This window comes from Aotus nancymaae, unplaced genomic scaffold, assembly GCF_030222135.1.
Source record: "Aotus nancymaae isolate 86718 unplaced genomic scaffold, 86718_ANA_hifiasm-v0.15.2.pri h1tg000004l, whole genome shotgun sequence".
In the NCBI taxonomy this organism is placed as follows: Eukaryota; Metazoa; Chordata; class Mammalia; order Primates; family Aotidae; genus Aotus; species Aotus nancymaae.
In genome coordinates, this window is record NW_026988415.1 from 57,173,017 (window position 1) to 57,193,735 (window position 20,719).

General features: G+C 38.7%; 1 long non-coding RNA gene across 1 annotated transcript in view; it reads left to right on the forward strand.

Moving 5' to 3' along the window:
• LOC135268271 (uncharacterized) overlaps nucleotides 1-20,719 on the forward strand; it is a 211,053-nt gene that overhangs the window by 94,016 nt on the left and 96,318 nt on the right. Inside the window, exon 2 of the long non-coding RNA XR_010336539.1 lies at nucleotides 2,509-2,540. This is a non-coding gene — a long non-coding RNA (uncharacterized LOC135268271). The remainder of the gene's footprint in view (nucleotides 1-2,508; nucleotides 2,541-20,719) is intronic.

The window sequence follows — 20,719 nt, forward strand, 5'->3', positions numbered from 1 at the left end:
AAGATTAAGTAAACTAGGCCATAGATAGTGAAAGTCTGGATAAACTAGAGCCCTCTTCAAAGCAACAACAACAAACAGAAACACCAAGATGTGAGGTAATGAGGACTTGTATGGCCCTGGTTATCTGAAACACCTTCAGACATCAGAGTCTGGATTCAAGAAGCATATATTGGCTGAAATTTCTGAGATTTTTACCAGTGATATAGAGGCTCTAAGACTGCTCATCAGATTTATTTCCTAACTCAGGACTAAAATTTCCATAAGGAGGATGTAATCTTAAAATAAAATATATCTCTTAAGTACTCTGGTTTGTAGTCACTCAATCCCTGGCCTTTATTAGCAGTGCTTCTTTTTTTTTCCTCATTCCATACTCTTTGATAACAGTTCATGTTTCTACTCCAGACTATAAAAGAAAAAATTTCACAATGAGCTTAGTCATCAAAATCCCAAGGAATGTTTTATATTGTCTTTTGACTTCGATAAATGGTACTCATTAAAAATAATTTTAAGATAATATAAAATAATTGGAAGTTAACTCTTACTTTGAAAAATGTTGAATGGAGAAAGGGAAATTGTGAATTTTCTTATTGATTATGCAGTTTGGTACTAAATTCCTAGCATCTTATACAAAGTTTACATTTAAAAATGAAATACAAAGTTACCAATAGTAGCTTATGGACACCATGTGAAGAAGATATTACAATGTTCTTACAACATAGAATTTCAATGACCAATTTGAGTACAATTCTATTTGTAGCCCGGTATAAGACTATTAAATTGCTATTACAATGCCAACAGAATCTTAGAGCTATTGCACAATATCGTAATGTGAGTATATAAATTTGGGCAAAATAGTTTTAGAGTAAAATTACAGTTATGTAATTGTTATATTACCACTATTCAAACGTATCTTATAGTGGTAAAATAATTTCATTGGAAGTTTACAGAGGAGGTTTTTTGTACTGAAACACTAAATGAAATGCTGTCACGATGAGTTATTCTGCCAGAAAGAAGTTAAACAAAAATAACTTACATTCAAACACCATTGTGCTTAAGGCATAAACCTACCAAGGCAAGGACATTCAGCGATTCCTACTACAATATAGTAATGCCCTCTTGTGACTAAGCAATGTTCACTAAATAGTTTCTCTCTGAGAATGTACAGTAGAAGTAATGATACACAAGTGGGAAAGTGGTTATTACAATGTTAACAAAACAGAAGCATGAATATAAATATTTTTGGCACCACTTGAAAAGAGTAAGTTCTAATTCAACACTGGACAAAATTCTATTTATTCACTCAATATTCTTTTATGAAATCACATAATGTAAAGGCAATAAAGTAGCTCCTTGAACTTGAGGTTGTATATTAACTTGGACTGTCTACATGTTTGTGGGTTTGTTAACCATTTGTACTTTTTTTAACCAGCAAGAAGATACACAGTTTAACCAAACTTGTAGCTATCTGACAAAATTCATATTAATATAGGTAAAGAAGAAAATTTATCCAAAATGAAAGGTAAAGGAAAAAATAGGTTTCTAATCTTCAAGAATTAGAGTATCCTGAATCCAGGTATGCTTATTTAGAATGTTCTCAGGCATTGACCACCATACCTAAGTAGCTTTACGTCCTCTAAATTGCTATTACAAAAATTAATGTTTTGAAGAGGAAAAAAATTCCTGCTTTGCAATCAATCAGGAGGATGAATTTTATTTTTTCTAAGATTATCACAAAAACTATGAAAACATTATATTATTATGTGCCCAGTTTATTAATAAGAAATGAAGTAACATCATAGAATAGTATGCATTTGAATTTGATCAAAGCTCAGACAAAATTTCTTTCAGTAGAAAAACCAATGTGAAAAAATTTAAATTATTGTTTGTTCTCTAATTTTCTAAAAGCTGTTTTATTTTCCTGTAAATGTTCAATCTAGGTTTCAGCACCTTTTTTGTATTTCTATTGTGCTTCAACAATGTTTTATTTGGAAAGGTACGGCTGATCTTCCACATTTTTTCCTTGAATTTGAAAGAAAATACGTTGTCTCTTTACAGAAATCAAAAACTTGAAAAAGAGTCTGTCACCTCAAGAATGGCATTAAACATTTTTTTTCTATTTCCAAAGATAAAGACCTATATAGGGGCAAAGAGAAGATTGCGTGAATTCTCTTAATTTCGCTGAAAGATATATTTTATTTTTTTCTGCTATGTACTTCCAAATTTCATGATCTGATGTGTGAAAATAAGCAGACCGCTGAGTCTGGCACTAAGGAAGGAATGAGGAGAAGACACAATAGGGAGAAAACAATATACTCTAATAAAATTCCCCAGTCCTTGACTTTTCTAATGACATAGTTATTAAAAGGTTTAATTCTTGCATTTTTTACACTGTTTAATTTTGGTATAATTGATATATAAAAAGCTGAAGATATTTAATATATACAACTTTAGCAATGATATTTATACTCTTATGCTTCTATCTTGATGCTTCTCATATTTTCATTTCAGGTTGAAGAACTCCTCTCAGCATTTCCTGTAAGGTAAGTCTAATGGTGATGATTTTCTTCAAATTTTGTTGTTTGAGAAAGTTTTGTCTCCTGTTGCTTCTTAAGGAATATTTTCCAGATATTGTTGGGTGACCATTTTTTGTCTTCTATTTTTCTTTTAGTACTTTGACTATATCATCCCACTCTCTACTGGCCTGCACCATCTCTGCTGAGAAATCCTTTGATATTTTTACATGGCTTCCCTTGTATGTGGCAGGTTGCTTTTCCTCTTGCTGCTTTCAAAATTCTTATTGCCTTCAACTTTTGACAATGCTATTATAATTTGTCTTGGTGTATGCTACTTTGGGTTCAAACAATTTGGGGACTTTTTGGCTTCATAAATCTGGATGTCCATTTCACTCCTAAAATTTGGAAAATGTTCATCTATTATTTCTTTAAATAAACCTTCTACTGCTTTCTTTCCCTCTTCTTCTACTGGAACTCTTATAATGCATATATTAGCTCACTTGATGGTGCACCATATGTCCCATAAGCTTTCTTCACTCTTTTTCATTCTTTTGTTCTTGTTGTTGTTGTTGTTGTTTCTTAAACTGGATAATTTCAAATAATCTGTTGTCAAGTTTATTGATTCTTTCTTCTTCTTGATCAAGTCTACTATTGAAGGTGGATCTGGATAATGGGGCTGCTTCTGGGGTCCCCAGTTGGGTTAATGATTGGCAGGCCTATTACTGGGAATGCAGACAGGCATGGCTCCCCATAGATCCCTGGCAGGTGTGACTGCCTTTAGGATGATGATCAAGTGGGGCTGGAGGTGGGTCATGGGGCTGCTCCTGGGTCCATTGTTTGCAGGCCAATTGCCAAATGTACAGATGTATATGACTCCTCTTAGGTCACTAGGTGGACACAACTTGCTCCAGGAACATGGATGAGTAGGGCTAGAGCTGGATTACAGGGCTGCTTCTTCACCATCAGTCTGGTCCACAGTAAATCAGTCCGTTGCCAGGGCCATGGCTGGGTATGGTTGCTGTTTAGTTGGTAGGCAGGTGAGGCTGTTGGCAGGGCTGTGGATGAGCAGGGCTGGAACTGAGTCTACAGGGAGATGAGGTTGCTTCATGGTTTGCAACTAGGTCTATAATTAGTCAGTTTGCTACTGGGGGGAACTGGCTTCCCTTCACAAAGCAGCTTTTCTTAGTCTTAAGTTCCACTGGGGTGTCTCAACCTACTCTTGAAGTGGCATAATTGTCTGGGGTAAATACCTGAGGTTCATTGTCTCGCACCAACAAGATTAAGGACATGGCCACACGCAAGAATGAATTTAGGAATGGAGGTTTAATAGGCAAAAGAAAGAAAAAAGAGAACAGCTCTCTCTCTTGTGATAGAGAGGGGTGCCCAAATGGGAACTTGGTCCTATGACAGAGTGCACCAGATTTTATAAACAGCGTTGAGTAGATGGCGTCTGATTCATGTAGCGCCAACAGATGTGTTGGACCAGGTGTGACTTTTACATAGCGCTCCAGGAAGGCTGGCCACCCAATGGTAATCTTATTATGCAAATGGGCTTTCCACTTGAAAGGCACCATGTCCTCTGCTCCTTACTGTACACATGGCTAGCAAAGAGAAGGAAACATGGAGCTGCCATTTTGAATATACCTAGTCCCAGGTAGCCTTTTCCTATTGGCATAACTGACAACATTCACCCATGCAAGCTTCTAGCTTGCTTGTCTGTGTCTGCAGCTCAACTTTACAGGCTATTCTTTGTTAGAAAAGAAAATGATTTGGAGGTTGTTTTTTATTAAAAGGAAAACCTTACTGAGGACTCCAGTATCCTCACTATCTGCCCAAATTATTATTTCCTAACTACACATCACTACCTATGTCCACAGTTTTCAGAAAAGCATTTTTTTTTTCTATGATGAATGTTTGCTGAACTGGTTTCTGTATGGGGACAAGAGCTGGGGATCTCCTTTTCCACTGACATGTTGATATCACTCTCCGGTTCTTGCATTTTCAATTTTATTAGTTAACAATTATTTAATAGTAAAATATATAACTGACAAGGTCACTTAATGTCTCATACATACCATATAATCTAATAAAAGAAGAATATTTATTTAATACTTTTTCTTATATGCTAATTGTAATGCTATCACCTACCTGTCCCATAAATATGCTACTTTTGAAATCAATGAATTTGAATGGTATGGATGGCCCCTAACTTACAAAGATTTGATTTGTGATTTTTTAACTTTACAATGGTGCAAAGCCATTGTAATTTCATGCAGTTCACATTTTGAATTTTAATCTTTTTCTTGGCTCGTTGTATGTGGTATGTGAAATATTCAACACTTTATTATAAAATGAGATTCTTATTAGATGACTTTACCCAGTTGTAGGCTAATCTAAGTATTATGAGCACATTTAAGGCAAGCTTGGGTAAGCTATGCTATTCAGTAGGTTAGGTGTATTAAATGCATTTTTGACTTATGGTATTTTTAACTTACGATGGACTTATTGGGATGTAACACCATCATAAATTGAGGAGCATCTCTATATTCATTATTTATTTGAGGATGAAGTCTATATTTAGGAACTAGTAAGAAACATTCTTAGACTCAGAAATGTTTTCTCAATAATGGAGAATATGCTCAATGATGCAATTACATAAATTTACAGTTTGATTAACAATTTCTCAAATATGCAAATGGTGCAGAATAAAATTTAATATTATTCTATAACTTTTCTTTTGTATTTGGCCTGTTGCAATTTTGGAAGGAAGCAGATTATTTGGGAGTGATTTGGTAATCTGTGTGTATGTCTGGGTGTCAGGTGAGGTAATTTTCAATATGATTGCTGTGAAATACAGAATATGATATTCAACATTACATTGAATTATCTTACAAAATGTCAGGTTTCCTGAGGGAAAATAAATACCTCCATATAGCAAAGTACAAATATTTAGGCATATACCACGTACCTCAAAATGAGGAATTTCACTAACTGAATAAATAAAAGTATGAGAAAATATAAACTAGCTGGTAGCATACTTTCACTAAACATGCAACTAGAAATTGTATAGCACAATGATATTCAGAGTTTTCAGTGAATACAAGATAGGGAACATATGGTATGCGCCATATTATCACAGAGTTATGTGTAAAACATAGAGAAATAAAAGGTTGGAAGAAAATATTTTGGATGGGAAGGAGAATGGATAATGAGAGAGACAAAGAGAGGGAGAGAGAATATTCAAACATTTTACCTCACCCCAACCCCAACACACAAACATCAAAGATTCTGGAGAATCTGAGAAAATCAGTGCTGGTACCCTTACTTCCTAGTCAAAAACTGAGGAGATATTTAGCTTTTCAAAAAAGTCCTACATTAAGAAGTATGCTATATACAACTTAATGTTATAGTAGTAGACTGGAATGGCTGTATCGAGTAACAAGTAAAAGTGACTGAGACCTACACACCTGAAAAAAATATGGAGAAAGTAGCTGAAAGGTCCTCATGACTAAACACAAGCCTTACTTCCTCTATAAATCATTTTCTGTTGCCTCAGACCCTCAAGAATGTCTTTATTCCCTTTAATAATTAAAGCAACTATAATCTGCTTTTACACATTTGCTTCTGCTTTTCAAAAAAGTCACACAATATGTTGCCTATTTTAGTACCATGTACCCAGCTAGAGTAAAAGTTCGTTACAAAGTAATGGTCTTATACCTTTCATCCTCATACCTGGAAATGAAATAGATAATCAATAGCTTTTTAATTTTTTTCTCTTTATACATTAACTTTTCAGTGCCTTTGACTTTGAAAAAAGTACTTCTATATCTTCATATTTTTAATACAATGGCAAGGGCATTAATAATTACAATATTTTTTCACATAATCATTCATCAACATCTTTTTTTTTTTTTGAGTAAAATGTTTACATTTTTATTGAAATATACACTAAAATAGAATGAGTTCTACTAGTCAAGGAAACTTTGCCAAAGCAAAACCACAAACATCCATTGGGGAGGTCTAGGCAGCTAGCAGCAGTGATCTTCAAGCAGGAACACCAAGGAAAAACCTGGATGTACTCCAAAAAGCCTCCTTTCAAGAGGAGGCTTCACTTTTCCCACCTTCACCCATGTGGATTTAGGTACGTGGACATGCTCTTCATTTTTGTAGATTTTTAGTGTCTTCTTCATTGCAATAAATATGAAATTGGCAATGTTCATGTATCACAGCACAGACAATATTTCAGGCTTTAGCAAACAACTGTAAACAGTGACTTGGTTAAAAAAAAAAGAAAGTAAATTGAATTTTTTTTTTAAACAATGAGACAAAATTCCTAAGAGCAGGGCATGAGCTACTCAAGATTTGTTTTGTTAGGTTAAGGTTTCTGACAAAAGATTCTGGTTTAGGCAGATGCCCTCAACAGTCCAAGTAGACCCAGGGTGGTAGCCAGAGCACTGTCTATGGCAATCTAGAATATATGGACAGGAAGAAAACCTACCCTAGATCACCATTGGCAGTGCATCTTCAACCTGTCACGTTCAAGAAACGACCACAGACATCTTTATAGTTCCATCACTGGCTGCCATCTAGTGTAGCAGGAATGTGTGGGTAAAGGAATAAAAACTTGCTGGGAGAGGAAGAAAATAGTATTTCCGCTAGCTACCTGGAAAGTTGGCTCCTTAATCACAATGACAACTAGGACATTTCACTTGGACACTGCATTAAATTTATAGATTTTTTTTAGAAATAAAAAGACTAAGCAGTAAGTTCCGTCACTGAAGCAAATTGGGATGTCAATCAAGGAAAAATAGATTTAACTATTTTTGCTTAAAGTAGTGCAAAGACATCTGGCAAAAAATGAAAGTGAACTCAGTATCTGCACATTAGTGACTTGGTAGAATTTTTTTAAAATGCTAGTGGTTCAAATACTATTGCTTGAATAGCTTTGGTAGATATAAAATATAGTAACTTCTGAGGTTTATACACATAAGCAAAGGAGCTGAAGGTCAATTCACAAAGGAATATTTGATCTTCAGTCAAGAGAGAAGCTAAAAGTGCATGCAGCGGGAGTAACCTAATGTATTTATTTGAACTGTACTCCCACCTTCTGCCAAACAGAAAAAGATCTGAATAGAAAACTGTCGTTTTTGTCTTTTTTTTTTCACTTTTTTTTGTATTTTTTATTTTTTCCATGAGTTATTGAGGTACAGGTCATATTTGGCTTCATGAGTAAGTTCTTTAGTGGTGATTTGTGACATCCTGGTGTACCCATCACCTGAGCAGTATATACTGCGATACCTTACTCCTGCAAGAAAACTGTCTTTTGACACACACAAATCTGGCTTATTTCCTCTTCCTATACAACTATACCTCAGCTAAGGAAAAATCTCTTGTTAAAAAGTCAGTAACCTGGGCTTCTAAATTAAAAAAGGAAATTTTTAATATAGTAAACGAGTTAAGGAAACACCATGTGCATTTTCTGTTGTTAATAAAGACATGATACATGCAAAAAATGTATTGTTTTTTAAAAAAGAATAAAACCAATAAAAATTATAGAAAGAGACTTTGCAAGAAAAAAAAAAATGAGCCCAAGTTCTGTCCCTCTCAGTCAGAAGTGGGTCTTAGCAGAAATCAGTAACATCTCCTCCAACACACAAAAGCACTGCAATTTGCCTCTCAAGTAGAATATAAAAAATATGTTACTGAATTTGAAAATCAAACAGAATCACTGAAGAGCATATTCTGTTGGGTTGCTTCAATACCCACATGGTCCAGTTCAAAATATCTGTTGATCCAGTTTGTACATATTCCATAGGTATACTGAATAAACTATTATTTCATTTTTTTTTAAATGTCAGTTCTTACAGCTCAAGCAAACATTAAGATTGTAAAGAGCTCTCTTGACAGAAATTTTCAGATGGAGTACATTAACGAGACGCCTAAGAAGTGAAACAAACTTGTTTTTTAGTATAATAATGGGATGAAAGTAGAGTGTCTATGCTGAAGAACAGCTTCACTTGTTTCCCCATGGAAAAAGGTCCAAAATTTTGGATGATAATTTAAAAAGTAAACCAATAAAAAAATGAAATATGCATCTTAAGATATTATAAAACTTATAATAATGTCAGGTGCTATGGAATGGGAAACAGAGTTCTGATTTTTTTCCCCAAAATGGAAACTGTAATAGGTTTTCAGGAAAAAACAAAACAAACAAGAACTCTGAATCTGAATAGTAATACACAGACTCTATAGCACAGAAAACCACACAAGACTGAGTTTTATGGCAGTATTATCAGGAGAGTAACTGGCTGGAGACTATAGTTCCAACAAAAGAGATACTAGGTCAAAAATGTGTTAAAAGCTTGTAATGTCAATAAAGATCAAAAAAAGAAACAAAAAAGGGGATGAGGGAAAAAATGGAGGAAAGGCTGCACACACAGGTCTGTTATAGACATACTATTCAGCAGCATAAAAATAATACCCTCCGAAGAGTCCCCCTACTGTGGCAAAACCTTTCACTGCTAAGCATGGGAAAGATTAAGAAAGCAGAACAAATTTACTTGTAACTATCACATCTTCCATATTTGAATGACAAGCATTTCAATCTGATGCCACGTGTTAAGAAAACATTCAGGATGCATATGAAAAAAGCAACATAAAAACAAAAGGCTAAATTATGAACTGTAAAAATTAGAAAAAGCATGTTTTAAAGCCAAGTAGGTGTAGTTCTGATAATTATTATATATGACATAATCCACAGAAAGGAGGACCAGGAAAAGAATGTATTGTTCAGTATTTAGGCTTGATGTTGTCCTCAATAATTCAATGCATGTGTTAAACATACAACTGAAAAGTTCCCTTCTGGTTTCAAATGAATTTAAACGACAATCTTCCTTGGCTAATTTTTCTCCTCTGTTAAACAAACCTCCTATGTACAGGACCAGTTTAAATCCCTCCTCCCCTTCAAACACTAGAAATGAAAGGGAATCTAACTGTACCATGGAATCTCCCACAAACAGTACATCAAATCTCTTTGTCTTTACAGTCCAAAACAAATCTGTTGTGTTGAGACATCCATCTGGCATCTCCTTAAATATCTTCTGCTGCATGTGGAATAGCTGCTGGGTTTGAGTTTCCTTGGTTCATTCTACACTGAGGTAGAGGGTCCCTGGGGGCCCCAAGCAGCTGAGGCATCAGCGGGTGGCAAGTCTGTCTCTCACTGGGTCCAGTGGCCCACTCCAGTGCATTCCTCCTCCAGCTCTAGCAGCAGCAGCAGCAGCACCAACACCTGGCAGTTTTTAATAGGATTCTCAGTCACTAATGAGAATTAGTAAAAACCAACTAAATTTGCATATTAACTAACTTAATTAGAATGCTCCAACCACATATAGAGTTAACTGATACTGACTGAATTTAAATGATTGTTGCACCTTATTTCAAGATAGGCTATTATAGAGTTTACTTAACATTGATGTTGATAATATGTTTATATATAAGTATCAATCAGAAAAGCAATAAGCATAATAAATGTAAGGAATGCATTTTAATTATAACTTATTCTAAGACCATATCATTAATATTTAAATATTTTAATAAAATATGTCAAAAGATATGAAATGTGTAGTCTGTCAAACATTGCTTAAAATAACATAAGCATCTTTTGATTTTGTTTGTTTAGATATAGGCTAAAGAATGTTAGTAGAAATGAATGTAGGGGTCATGGGGAAAAAGATTTGTGTCTCAAAGTATTTGTAGATTGAAGAAATATAATGTATTAAAATACATCTTAGATTCTCAAGTATAAAACAATGTAGAGATCATTTAAGCTTAACTTTATGTTGATTAAGAATGCTTTTCTGCTATAAAAATACAATTTTCATATAAAAAGTATATAACATGCCAGAGCAATTAATATGCTTATTTTTGTATATCAGACACACATTTACTTACTATTTACTAATGTATCTTTCCAATGGGACCATTTATATAAGAGACATTTAGAATAAATTCAATTTTATGTATATTTTTGAAATGCCTTCTATACTGAAAACACTTCTAGATTTTGTGGGTGATATGGTTTGGATCTGTGTCCCTATCAAATCTCATGTCAAAATGCAATCGCCCGTGTTGGAGATGGGGTCTTGTGGGAAGTGATTTGATCATGGGAGTGGAGTTCTCATGCAAAAGCCATTAAGCTTCCCATACAGCCTGCAAAACTGTGAGCCAATTAAACTTCTTTGCTTTATAAATTACTCAGTATCAGGCATTTCTTTATAGCAGTGCAAGGAGACTATGATATGGTTTGGCTCGGTGTCCCACTCAAATTCAACTTGATTTGTAATTCCCACATGTCAAGGGAGGGATCTGTAATCCCCATGTGTCAAGGGAAAGAAGTGGTTGGATCATGGGGGAAGTTTCACCCAGGCTGTTCTTGTGATAGTGAGTGAATCTTCACAAGATGTGATGGTTTTATAAGTGCTTTACAATTTCTCCTTCACTTTTCTCTCTACTGCTCCCTTGTGAAGAAGTTGCCTGCTCCCCCTTGCCTTCTGCTATGATTTTGTTTCCTGAGGCCTCCCCAGCCGTGTGGAACTGTGAATCAATTAAACCTCTTTCCTTTATAACTTACCCAGTCTCAGGTATTTTTTGTAGCAGTGTGAAAATGGACAAACAAAAACTAATACAGAAAATTGGTATCCAAATTAGGGTACTGCTATAAAGATATCTGAAACTGTGGAAGCAAATTTGGAATGGGGTAACTGGCAAAGGTTGGAGAAGTTTGAAGGGCTCAGAAGAAGACGGAAAGATAAGGGCAAAGACTTTCATGGCAACTCCTCCCATCACAGGCTTGCAGGCCTAGGACGGAAGAATGGTTTTGTGGGCCAGGCCTAGGGCCCCACAGCACTACACAGCCTCAGGACACTGACCCCTGTATCCCAGACACTCCAGCTCCAGCTGTGGCTCAAAGAAGCTCAGGTACAGCTCAGGGCACTTCTTCAGAGAGTGAAAACTGTAAGCCATGATGGCTTCCACGTGGTAATAAGCCTATGGGTTTACAGAGTGCAATTGTTGAGGCTTGGGAGCCTCTGCCTAGATTTCAGAGGATGTATGGAAAAGCCTACATGTCCAGGCAGGAGCCTACTGCAGGGGCAGAACCCTGTCTAGGTCAGTATGAAAAAGAAATGTGGGGTTGGAGCCCCTACACAGAGTCCCAACTGAGGCAGTGCCTAGTGGAGCTGTGAGAAAAGAATCACCATCCTCCAGACCCCAGAATAGTGGATCCATTGACAGCTTGCACCATATGCCTGGAGAAGCCATAGGCACTCAATGCCAGCCCCAGAGAGCAGCTGCAGGGGCTGAACCCTGCAGCACCACAAGAGTGGAGTTGCCCGAGGTTTTGGCAGCCCTCCCGTCACACCAGTGTGTCCTGGATGTGAGACATAGAGTCAAAGGAGATTATTTTGAAATTTACTGGGAACTCAAGTACAGGTCACTTTTGCTATGTTTTAGCAAAGAGCCTGGTTGCATTGTATTGCTACCATGGGGATAAGTGGAATTTTGAACTTCAGAGTGATGATTTAGGGTATCTGGCAGAAGAAATTTCTAAGCAGCAAAGCATTCAAGATGTGGCCTGGCTGCTTCTAACAACCTATGCTAATATGTGTGAGCAATAAATGGCCTGGAACTAGAACTTATATTGAAAGGAGAAGCATAGCATAAGTGTTTTGAAAATTTTTAGCTTGGCCACATTGTAGAAAAGAAAGACCCATAATTAGGAAAGCAATTCAAGCAGGCTGCAGAAATTTGCATAACTAAAAGGAAAGCATCTGCTTATAGCCAAGACTATGGGCAAGAAGCCTGGAAGGCATATCAGAGACCTTTGTGGCAGCCCCAACCATCAGAGGCCTGGAGGCCTAGCAGGACAGAATGGTTTTGCAGGCCATTCCTAGGGTTCTGCTGCCCTGCTCAGCCTTGGGACATGGCTCCCTGCAGGCCAGCTCCTCCAGTTCCAGCCTAAGCTCAAAGGGCCCCAGATATAGCTTAAGCTGCTACTAAAGAGGGTACAAGCCATAAGCCTTGGCAGCTTCCAAGTGGTGTTAAGCCTGCAGGTACACAGAGTGCAGGAGTCAAGACTTGTGAGGTTTTGCCTAGATTTCAGAGGATGTATGAAAACACCTGTATTTCTAGGCAGGAATCAGCTACAGGGACAGAGCCATCATGGAGAACTAGGGCAGTTCAGAGGAGAAATGTGGAGTTGGAGTATCCCCACACAGAGTCCCCTCAGTCTCCACTGAGACATTGCCTAGTGGAGCTGTGAGAAGAGGGCCACCATCCTCCAGACCCTAGAATAGTAAATCCACTGACAGCTTGCACCACGCACCTGGAAACGCTGCAGGCACTCAACTCCAGACTCTTAGAGCAGCTGTAGGGGCTGACTCCTGCAAAGCCATAGGGGCAGATCTGCCCAAGGCCATGGGAGCGCACCCCTTTCACAAGTGTGCCCTGGATGTGAGACATATAGTCAAAGGAGATTATTTGGGAACTTGGAGATTTACAATGACTGCCTTGGTGGATTTTGGACTTGCATGGGGCCTGTAGCCCCTATGTTTTAGATCATGTCTCTCTTTTGGAACGGGAATATGTACTCAATGCCTATACCCCCATTTTATCTTGGGAGTAACTATTTTTTATTTTACAGACTCATAGTCAGAGGGACTAACCTTGTTTTAGATGAGTAGTGATATTCTGGGTGTTGAATAGGTTCACCGTCTTCCGTTGGGCCCAAACAGCAAAGGTCTCTTGAAACTTATTTCCCAGTAATGTGTTCTTTTTTTCCAGTGTTGTTATTATTTTTTTTCCACTGGATTGGAACAGTTTAACCTTCAAGCCAGTAGGAGGTACCTACAATATAAGAACTGGCTGCAGCTGAAGCACTTACATATATGCAAGATCTCAAGGGTGAGCAAAAGTCTCAGTCCTGACAGAAGTGGCTGGAGGAGCTCCCAGAGAAATGCAGTGATGTCTTCACAGAGGGAAGGGTGAGAATGGCCTCACCTCCTCCACTAGCAGGACAGCAGAAAAATGCTCCAACTCCCCATCATGCCCCTGTCCCAGTGTTCCATATATTCAGATCAGATAAGCACGTTTATTCATCTGCAGGGACCTGATGGATCATGTAGAGAGGGGATGGAACTCCACCTCTCATGAAGGATTGATACTGGAGGGCACACCTCCTGTGGGGATGCAGTCACCCTGAAGAGCCTCAGAAGATGTATCTACATGTATATCTGCACCAATCTCCTCCAAGAGAAGCTCCTGCTGTGTACAGTGGTTGCAGAGGCGAGAGAGGTCCCCTTCTCCAAGTCACTTTATGAAGAGCAGAACTGTAGTCTCCCCCCACTGAGCTCAGCACTGCACCAGTGCCCCCACTGAGAGAAACTTCCCACAAGCAGGAAGTTCTGGGACACAGAAAACCTTGTAGTGTGGTTTGTTTTTTGCACAGAGTGCTTCTTTAGTGTGGTTAATTCCTTATTACCCTAGGACAGGTGATCCTCGAAGGCCAGACTACTGTGAATCCTGTGACTCCTCTGGGTCTAGCTGCCCTGTGGGGCTGCCACCATCCAGGTTGCTTCTGGGAAATGTCTGTAAGGGATGTAAGATTGAAGACACAAGGGTTGAAGGTCCCTGAGCAAAAAAAAAAAAAAAAAAGAAAAGAAAGAAAAAGTCTCACAATGGGTGTGCACCCAGTATGGCACCCACTATTGCAGCTCAGATCCAGTAGGAAAGGGAAGGGACAGTGTGTAATCTGGTAGCCTGGTGTAATGTTCTTGAGAAGTCCTCAATTCATAGTCCATGCTATTACTTGGATTCATGAGAGCAAAGAAGGTCTCCCTGAGTTTGGATACCATCAATGTGCCAAAAAGGCTAGCAAGGCTGAATGCACTCCAACCTACCCTTTCCACGGAATACTATCTCAGTGTTTGATTCCTGCCAGCTTCTTGTTATTTTTATTTTTTTGTATGTGTGTCATAGATTCCTCCCATGAACTCCCTGATAGGCTCCAGTACTCTTCTCTTAACACTCCATCTGGGATATGATTATTCACCTCTAATTTTAGTTCATCCTTCTGAGGAGAATTGGTCAGTGGCATTTCTAGTCAACCACTTGGAGAAGCTTTCTGAAGCCTCAGGGTATGAACTGGTCTATGGTGTATGCAGTGGCTTCAGCTCCACTCTTAGCTCTAAAGGGAAGTAATATTGGGTGGAGCTGGACTGAGCTGACCTATCCTCTGGTCTCTCAGCTCTGACGGAAGTTGCAGGGGGGTGACATGAAATCTGCAAGATTTCCTTGGTTATAAATTGCCTTAGGGTAGTAGCTTTCTCAATTGCCAGCTGTAGTATTGATGTCCTGGGCATACAAGTAGGCTGAAGGCCTCCTGAGCAGCTGAGGTATTGTGGACAATGATGTAAGCTGAGGTCATGCAAAAATTTTCTCCCTCCCAAGTGCTGTGTTGTGTTTACAGATGTGCTGGTTGACCACTGACCAAGAGGTGGTACTTGCAGGAGAGATTCAGCTGCTGTGGTGGCTGTGGGATTTATGCTTGGCCTGTGTTTCCCAGAAGAAGAAGTCAAATATCTCAGACAATAAGTGGAACTGTTATATTGGGATTCAGGGGTTCAAGGGTGCCCCCCCAGTTCCCATGAGAGGACATTTCTCCAGGTTCTTGGTCTATCACTCCCCAAGAATGGGTGACAAGACCACGGCGCAGTGCACAGTAAATGTCGGACTCAAGAAGTGTTGTAGAAAGTGATTTATTTAAAGCAGAGAGAGAAAAAGGAGAAGGAGGGAGAAACAGCTAACTCACACTGAGTGAGAAGGGTTCCCAGAGTGGGAAAACCAGACAAGGAAAGCTCCTCTCACACTGAGTGAGAGAATCCAGAAAGATGGAATCCAGGAGAGGAAAAACAGCTTCCGCACTGAGTGGTAGGGAACTGAGAGAGAAAGATGGAGTTTAGGAGAGGAAAAGCAGCTTCCACACTGGGTGGAAGGGGACCCCGGAGGGGAAATCCAGGAGGGGAAAGACAGCTCCCTCTATGTGGGAGGGGATTCCAGAGAGGTGGAAAACCCAGGAAAGAGAAAGACGGCTTCCACGAAGGGAGTGTTCATGGAAGGGAACCCAAATATGGAGTCCAAAGGAGTGTGGAAGAAGGGGACTTTTAACCTGACAGGAACCCTCACTTTCTCTAAGACCCTGGGCCAATGAATGGAGTTCCTTAGAACTTCTGCTGGAGTGATTGACTTTTGACCCTTTCCTGTGCCTGGGAAAATTTAAACAAAGACAGTTAAATCTCCCAGATGGAGAGAGGTGTGAGGGGGGCATGGCGCTGGGAAGTTCTTGCCCTTAAAAGTATGTCTTCTTGTGGACCTGGAAAGAGAAGACATTCCCTCAGAACCACAGAACTCCCAAAAGTTTCTGTCCATGTTCTGCGGCCAAAGTGAGTGGAAAGGCAAATCTTGGTTGGGGCTGAGTAATGCTCTGGCTCTCCACAAGTGGGTACAAATAGCATACCCAGCGGGGACTGCAGGGCTGTTCCTTAGCTGCTGGGGGAATGTTCCAGGAAGTAGCAGAACTGCTTAGTCTGCACAGAGAAGTCCACATGGGTAGACAGGAGTAGCGGCACTCAGCTCCCATGCCGTTACATAGCCAGTCTCACACCCACAGCCTCCTACTGGCAGAAAGCTTCAACAGCTAGCGTGGTCCCAGTCCATCTGCATGTAGAATGCACAACTGCCTCAGGCTACAGGGCTTCACATCTGAAACAGAAACTATGTCTCTAAGGCACCACCACCAGTTTGCTCACCTGTGCAGACATAGTGCTTAGCTCTTGAGACTGTGGCCAGAGCACACATCCAGCTAGCCTCTCAGTTCTGATTTATTCCTGCTTGAGATTAGATTATAATCTTAGTTGACAGCTTCCCCCAACCTGTGACCACTGCCTGAGTTGGCTGGCAGAATTCCACTAGGTGCCTTACATGTTAGCATGAGGAATAATTTCCTTCGGTCCCAGCTGGGGTGTGGGAGTGCACATAAAGCATGCCCCGCGGTGGTTCTTTCTCATATACCCCCCAAATGGTCACCAAATTAACTCCAGCACTGGGTTAGGTTAAGGCAGTCTCCTGTGGCTTGAATTGCCCAACTCCCCAGTGAATGTGTGAATCATGGAAATAACCTCCCTCTTTTATGCTCTGGAGACTCACAGTTTTCCACGTGATTTATGGTACAGGTTGCTGCCCATCCTTTTTTCAAAGTGTATAAAGTTTCTTTCACGTTTTCTGTGGAGTTTCTGTGTTACTTCTTAGATAAAACTTTACATTGTGAGTCTCTATACACTATTTTGCTCTTCCCAAGCAGATGAGGCATGCTAACTAAGCTTTCAAGCCTCTATCTTGGAAAAAATCCAAATGTTTAATTATTCTGTCATATAATCAATCTATCCACTTTGTTCAGAGCTACTTCTAAATCCCTAAAGATTGACTCTCCTGTTAGTGAATACTGGCGTTGACAATTTAATATCAGAGTGATCATATAAAGCGTAGTTTAAAAATTTACACATCTGAAATAAAAAGAGAAGATAACATTATACTGGGACAATAGGCATAAAACTGAAGTTTTCCTCAGTGAACTTAAGCCTAAATTTACCCTACTTAAAGTAGATCTGATGACAGCATCTCTAGTGTTTTCATAGATCTCACCCTTTTTCTGAGATTGCAATCCAAATGTACTGACATGATAAAAAAATATACTGAGCACATTTCCATTTCATTGTATAAAATTAATATAATTGATGAAACATTAAGTCTCTTAAGTAGGTTCCTAAGAATATGTGCTATATGGCACTTTTGAGAGTTATAATTGTCTTTTTCTAGGCATTAATTCACTTGATCCTTGCCACTAAACTGTGAGACAGTTAACGCATAATTTGTCTTTACGAAGGAGAACATACTGGTTCAGAGAGGTTATCAGTGTTCTCAAGGTTGCATATTTATTAAGTGATAGTATCAGAATTCAACCTAAAATCTTCTGTTTCCATATACATTTTATATCGTTTTACCTTAAAGCATCTATTCATATCTCTTGTATTATCTCTTATATTTATTAATTCAATATTTAAGTCAACAAACAATTTGATTAATATAAGGTACTATTGCAGTTTTATTAACATGTTAGCATATTAACTTTTTGTTCACTTCCCCATTAGTAAAGGGGAGGTCTCACACTCTTTTTAACAATTATATCTCACATGACCTGAGTGGGAATTCACTTATCACCAAGGGGACGATACTAAGCCATTCATAAATGATCTGCCCCCATGATCTAATGCCTCCCAATAGGCCCCATTTCTGACATTGGAGGTCATATTTTAACATGAGATTTGGAGGGCACAAACATCCCTACTATAGTATTCTGCCTCTGGCTCCCCAAATCTCATGTTCTTCTCACATTACAAAATACAGTTATCCCTTCCCAATACTCCCCAAAGTCTTAACTCATTTCACCATCAAGTCCACATTTTAACATGAGATTTGGAGGGGACAAACACCCAAACCATATTGCATTCTTGTGAAGATCATTTAAAAAATAGAGATGTGATTTAAAACAATTAAAATTACTATTTTAAATTGTACAGTTATGAGGGTATTAGCATATTCACCAACTTGCACAACCATTACCACTATCTAATTCCATAACATTTCCCCACAACCCTGCCCCTCCAATGAAAATACCTTCCGGAGAGAGATCCAAGATGGCTGATGATTAGCAGCTCGGGCACGTACCTCCCAGTGAAAGCGCAAAGAACGAGAGGACGCCACACTTTCAGACGAATATTTGTTGCTCACGGACTAGGAGATTCCCAGTGGAGGAGCCCCACGTGTCGCCAGGGCGACTCTTGTGGCCGGCATGGTGGTTTTGCTGGTGCCTTAGCACGCCAGTTCTTGGTGCAGAGTCCGGAGATTCCCGGGCAGAAAAGCACCATCAATCTTAACACCACTGTTTTGGCCGGCTCAGCGGATTGCTCAGATCTCGGCGCAGGGAATCAACAAGTTGGACGTCAGAGACCCAGTTAGAAAGCCGGTAATTATAAAGACGACAGACGGACAAATATATAATGAAGGGAAGAAACCAGCGTAAAAAGGTAGAGAATACTCAAAATCAGAATGCCTCTCCCTCTACAGGGGATTGCAATTCCTCATCAGTAACGGAACAAGGCTTAATAGATTACACGTGTGTTCCAATAACAGAAGCAGGTTTCAAAACGTGGGTGATAAGAAACTTCTGTGAATTAAAAGAACTTGTTCTAACCCAATGCAAAGAAACTAAGAACCTTGAAAAAAGGTTTGACGAACTGTTAACGAGAATGGACAATTTAGAGAAGAATATAAGTGAATTGATGGAGCTGAAAAACACAACACGAGAACTTTGCGAAGCATGCACAAGTTTAAACAGTCGAATTGATCAAGCAGAAGGAAGGATATCAGAAGTCGAGGACCAGCTCAGTGAAATGAAACGAGAAGACAAGAATGCAGAAAAAAGGATGAAAAGGAATGAGCAAAGTCTCCAGGAAATATGGGACTATGTGAAAAGACCTAATTTACGTTTGATAGGTGTACCTGAATGTGATGAAGAGAATGAATCCAAGTTGGAAAATACTCTTCAGGATATCATTCAGGAAAATTTTCCCAACCTGGTAAGGCAGGGTAATATTCAACTCCAGGTAATACAGAGAACACCACAAAGATATTCTTCAAGAAGACCAACCCCAAGGCACATAATTGCCAGATTTATTAGGGTTGAAATGAAGGAGAAAATACTAAGGGCAGCCAGAGAGAAAGGTCAGGTTACCCATAAAGGGAAACCTATCAGACTTACAGCAGATCTCTCAGCAGAAACCCTACAAGCCAGAAAAGAGTGGGGACCAATATTTAACATCCTTAAAGAAAAGAACTTTCAACCCAGAATTTCCTATCCAGCCAAACTAAACTTTATGAGCGAAGGAAAAATTAAATCTTTTGCGAACAAACAAGTACTTAGAGAGTTCACCACCACCAGGCCTGCTTTACAAGAGCTTCTGAAAGAAGCACTATACATATAAAGGAACAACCAATATCAGCCTTTCCAAAAATATATCAAAAAGCAAAGAACTTTAACACAATAAAAAATTTACATCAACTAATGGGCAAAACAGCCAGCTAGCATCAAACGCCGGTATTAAACCTATATATATTTTAATCGGATAAAAAGCCAAAACCCATCGGTATGCTGCATCCGGGCCCATCTTACATGCAACAATACACAAAGACTCAGAGAGAAGGAGGAAGATTTACCAATCAAACAGAGAGTAAAAATAAACTAATAAACAAAAAGCAGGAGATGCAATTCTCGCCTCTGATAAAGTAGACTTTAAAGCAACAAAGAACAAAAGAGGCGAGGAATGACATTACATAATGGCAAAAGGATCAATGTAACAAGAAGAGCTAACGATTCTATAGATCAACGAGATAGAAAATTAACAAGGATATTCAGAACTTGAACTCAGACCCGGAACAAGTAAACTTAATAAACATTTATAGAACTCTCCACTTCAAATACACAAAACATACATTACCACCTCATACCTATTCCAAAGGTGACTATATAATTGGAAGTAAATCACTCCTCAGTAATCGCATAGCATTTCATAGGTTTAAATTAAATATTGGTTGGCTGTTTGTTTGTTATCTTCTTCCCTTATTCCTTCCTGACTACATCATTAAGTATAATTATCAGTATAAAAGAGCTTTTCAATACCCATTACTAAATTGCATTCTAGCCTGGGCAAGAAATCAATACTCCCATTCTCTCTCCCTCTTTCTTTTCCTTCTCCCTCCTCCCCATTCTCTCTCTCTCTTTCTCTTCCTTTTTCCTCCTTCCTATTCTCTCTCAAAAAAAAAAAAAAAAAAAAAAAAGCATTTTGTTTTTAAAAAAGGAAACAAAAAAAAAAAAAAAAAAAAGAAAATACCTTCCATGTTAGCAGTCATTCCCCTTCACCCTCCAAGTTTTGTCAAACATCAATGTATTATCTGTGTCTATGAATTTGGCTATTCAAGACATCTAATAAAATAGAATCATAAAATATATATCTGTTTATATCTGGCTTCATGTAATT